The following is a 5040-nucleotide window of genomic DNA, read 5'->3' as shown; positions in this document are numbered from 1 at the left end:
CTCCCATGCTGCCGGAGATCTGGCTCTCTCTCTCCGCTTCCTGACTAGCCCCTTCAGACCCCGCGCTTTCATGACTGCTTGGGGACGAACTGCTCCTGATGAGAGGGGGAGGTTCTCTGTAATCTCTCCCCCTTACAATATGAAAACCCACCTGCATTCCCACAGACCTTCTCGGGTGTTAAGATTGTCAGAGGGGGCCCTCTTGGTACTTCTACTAACCCCAGAGCCTCAGAGAATGGAGGCCATTGAAAAGGCATTGCTTTTGGAAGCCCCTGAGCTGTGAAATTCCCTCTCTCAGAGGTCTGTCAGACACCTTCATTGTGTAACTTCTGACATATGCTGAAGATGCATCTCTCTACACCTGAGATATGTTTTAGGACCCATCTTATTCTGCTGATTTTTAGCTGATTTTAATCTAGCTGTTTTATCTTGCTGTAACCTGCCATACGATCTTATGATGAAGGACTGGTAAGAATCCAGCAACTACAATGATGGCGACAAGAACTTGCAAAACAAAAACAAAAACAGGAATGAATCCAATTCAAGCCCCTTGAATTTAGATCTCATGGAAATTGATGGAAGATAAGTTCAATGACCTTAAGTCTGGATCCAACCCCATGTTACTTTTTGGATAGTAACAGTAGCACAGGAAGACCAGAAGAAGTTGACACAAGTGCCTTCCATCAGCTTTGGCAGTGCAGATCATTTAACGGGGTGCTATTCATGCTGATGATAGAGTGCCTCATTCAGTAGCCTAACAGCAGCATTCTGCATTAGCTGCAGCTTCCAGACCAACCCCAAGGACAGGCTCACCTATAACAGATTGCAGCAATTCAGTCTCAAGGATACCAGTGTATCAGTCACTGTAGCCAAGTTATCTCTATCCGAAAACAATCATAGGTAAAAGGTGCTCCAAGCTGTTGAGGTCAAATGGAGCTCAAACAACAAGGATGTTGAATGTAAGCTCCCTGGACCATAACAACCCCATTCAGAATGGTTGCAACATATTCTTCTCTCTGCATTAACTTAATTAGTATTTATACACCTTCGGGAAGAGACTGGGAAACAATATTCAGAGTGAAACAAATCTATGACAAACTTATGAAAAGTGCAAATGCAAAAACTTTGAATTTGCATCACATCTGTGATTTTTACAGCAAATTCCAAAGGGGGGGGGCTCATTAATTTGATAGGCAATATCCACTCACATTGCTCCCACTGCTTCTCTGTTCATTTACGACGCAATCATTTCCACCTCGCTCATTTACAGTTTTCCACCAGATTTGGTGTTGTTAACAAGAGCTAAACAAAACTCACCCAAATGTCACAATGCAATCCTTCTCGTTGGCGTGCAAAAGTGAAAACCTGTGATGACTGTGCTCAATGAAGGTGCCATCTTGTGAATCACTCTAAGATGTGAAAAATCTGTATGATATGTGACAACCACAATTCTGGGCAGTTGACAGACTAGAAAAGGAAAGAAACTGTTCTATGCTAATAGTGGGCCCTGCCCATGAGAAATTGTTGAAGACTCCCTCCTCCTATTTTTCTGCCCACAAATAGGATGCAGAAGTTGTGAGGCTATTTATATCAGTGTTTCTCAACGGGATGTCCCAGGATATTCCAAGTGGGGCACAGGTGAAAAATGCATAAATGGAGGAGGGGCACAGCATGAGGCAAGGGGGACACAGAGGGGAGTGAGAAGTGAAGGGGGGGGAAATAATTTCTTATTTTAAATTCCTGATTGGTTGGCTAGCTGATCGGCCAATCACAAGCAGGTAAAGGGATGCCCCACTAGGGGCTAGTGCTCCTTATTCACATGTGCATTTTCTTGGAGTAATCCTGGTTTGTTTCTGGTGGGAGAGGTGATCGCTGCGGTTCCCATTTTGACCAGTAGAACCCGCGATCCAGAACTCCCAAGTCAGGTAAGTGTGGTGGTGAGACAGCAATGGCAGGGGAGTCGCAATGGGGGGGGTGATGGGGGCAGTCCGCCCAGGGTTCCACTCGGGGTGCCACTCCCCCCCCCCATGACTCCCAAGCCGAGCCTCCAGCCTCCCGGTAAAAAGTCCACTCGCCGTGGTACGACTTTTTACCGGGAGGCTGGAGGCTCGGTTTGGAAGTCGTGGGGGTGGGGGCACCAGGTGGCACACCCCCCCCCCGCTGTGCCAAGCGGGCTTGGGGAGTTTGGAATTGGAGGCACGTGGCTTTGGAGTCACTGGGGGGGGGCGGCAATACCCTGCCATGTAACGATGCATGCGCAGTATGACGTTGCGCATGCATCGTTACGTGGCAGGGTATTGCTGCCCCTGCGACTCCAAAGCCGTGCGCCTCCAGCTCCAAACTCCAGGTAAAAAGCCTGCTTGGTGTTGTGCGGGGGTGGCGATACCCTGCCACGTAACGACACATGCATTGTTACATAAAACACATGCATCCTTACATAGCGACGCCACTCACCCCTGGGTGCATGGCAATTTGCCACCCCGGGTGTCGTGGCAGCTCACTACACCACTGGGCAATGGGTTGGGCTGGGTGAGCCAGAGCTGCTTGCTGCTGCCACCAGTGCTGGGTCTGACTCTGCAAGGTGCAGGTGCAATCCACCCCAACACATAGTGGATGAGGGTCTTTAGGTGTTGCCAAGGGGCTCCTGTAGCCAATCGGAAGCCAAGCCTTGGTTTTTGAACGGTTTTGGGTCTGACTCTGCAAGGTGCAGGTGCAATCCACCCCAACACATAGTGGATGAGGGTCTTTAGGTGTTGCCAAGGGGCTCCTGTAGCCAATCGGAAGCCAAGCCTTGGTTTTTGAACGGTTTTGGAGGTCGAACGGATTACGTTTGAGAACCAAGGTACAACTGCAAAGGGAAATTGGGCATTAAACCAAAGTAGATTTGTAACAGAACACAGAAAATAACTCACACTTGACTCACAGTTGCTTCTTTGTAAATATGTACTTTTCCTGTTTCTCGCCCAAATACTTTTGGCAGCCATAACTAGGATGAAAATCTTATAACAGCACTGATCAACTCTTCGGAACCAAGGCAGAAGGCCTTCTGTGTAGTGCCATCCGCCCTGTGGAACGCCCTCTCATCAGATGTCAAGGAAATAAACAACTACCTGACTTTTACAAGACATCTGAAGGCAGCCCTCTTTAGGGAAGTTTTTAATGTCTGATGTTTTATCATGTTTTTAATATTCTGTTGGGAGCCACCCAGGGTGGCTGGGGAAACCTAACCAGATGGGCAGGATATAAATAATAAAATTGTTGTTGTTGTTGTTGTTGTTGTTGTTGCTGTTGCTGTTGTTGTTATTGAATTGGATTGGATTGGAGGAGACTGGATTTGGTCACCAATGCTCCCTCTGGCCAAGCAGCTGATAGGTGTAGTTGCAAACTGCTCCCTCCAAGTGTCCCAATTTTCCAGGGACAGTCCCAGATTTACAGAAGCCGTCCCAGCTTCTGATTTGATCCTGAAATGTCTTGCTTTTCCTTTGTTGTTGTTTAGTAGTTTAGTCGTGTCCGACTCTTTGTGACCCCATGGACCAGAGCACACCAGGCACTCCTGTCTTCCACTGCCTCCCGCAGTTTGGTCAGACTCATGTTCGTAGCTTCAAGAACACTGTCCAACCATCTCGTCCTCTGTCGTCCCCTTCTCCTAGTGCCCTCAATCTTTCCCAACATCAGGGTCTTTTCCAGGGAGTCTTCTCTTCTCATGAGGTGCTCAAAGTATTGGAGCCTCAGCTTCAGGATCTGTCCTTCCTGTGAGCACTCAGGGCTGATTTCATTCGGAATGGATCAGTTTGATCTTCTTGCAGTCCATGGGACTCTCAAGAGTCTCCTCCAGCACCATAATTCAAAAGCATCAATTCTTCGGCGATCAGCCTTCTTTATGGTCCAGTTCTCACTTCATACATCACTACTGGAAAAACCATAGCTTTAACTATACAGAACTTTGTCGGCTAGGCAATGTCTTTGCTTTTTCAGATGCTGTCTAGGTTTGTCAATGCTTTTCTCCCAGCAGGAGTCTTTTAATTTTGTGACTGCTGTCACCATCTGCAGTGATCATGGAACCCAAGAAAGTAAAATCTCTCACTGCCTTCATTTCTTCCCCTTCTATTTGCTAGGAAGTGATGGGACCAGTGGCCATGATCTTAGTTTTTTTGATGTTGAGCTTCAGACCATATTTTGTGCTCACCTCTTTCACCTTCATTAAAAGGTTCTTTAATTCCTCCTCACTTTCTGCCATTAAGGTTGTGTCATCAGCATATCTGAGGTTGTTGATATTTCTTCTTGCAATCTTAATTCCGTCTTCCAGTCAAGCCTTTCGCATGATGAATTCTGCGTAAAAGTTAAATAAGCAGGGAGACAATATACAGCCTTGTTGTACGTTCCCAATTTTGAACCAATCAGTTATTCCATATCTGGTTCTAACTGTAGCTTCTTGTCCCACATAGAGATTTCTCAGGAGACAGATGAGGTTATCAGGCACTCCCATTTCTTTAAGAACTTGCCATAGTTTGCTGTGGTCGACACAGTCAAATGCTTTTGCGTAGTCAATGAAGCAGAAGTAGATGTTTTTTCCTTAGGGCGTCCCTATTTTCATCGGACGAATGTTGGGAGGGGAAATCTCTATTTTCAATGGAGAAATGTTGGAGGATATACAATAGGCTATCTAAGACACATTTTCTATGCATTTCCAGCAGCTACACACAAACCCTTCCAGCTGCATCTCTGCTTTATTAAATGGCTGAGGTTTGTTTGCTATCAATATTTCTTCCCTTAGAGGCATGAGGATAAGAGCTAGTTTGTCCCAAGCGGGCTGATGATTGTGAGCAGCAGAGAGAATCAGAAATTAATTTAACAACACTAATCAAGATTTTCAACCAGCGAGAGGCATTTGATCCTCTGATCAGCTTTTCATTGCTTCCTCAGGTCATCATTATATAAATTCTAGAGGGCGAAAAGTGATTGGGTGTGTTTGTGCATATATAAAAATATGCAAACACATGTGCACTGGGGGAAATGCGAAAGAGAAACAGCTATTTCCTT

This window comes from Zootoca vivipara, chromosome 8 (assembly GCF_965207765.1).
Source record: "Zootoca vivipara chromosome 8, rZooViv2.hap1.1, whole genome shotgun sequence".
Classification (NCBI taxonomy): Eukaryota; Metazoa; Chordata; class Lepidosauria; order Squamata; family Lacertidae; genus Zootoca; species Zootoca vivipara.
Note: the sequence above shows the minus strand (reverse complement) of the source record.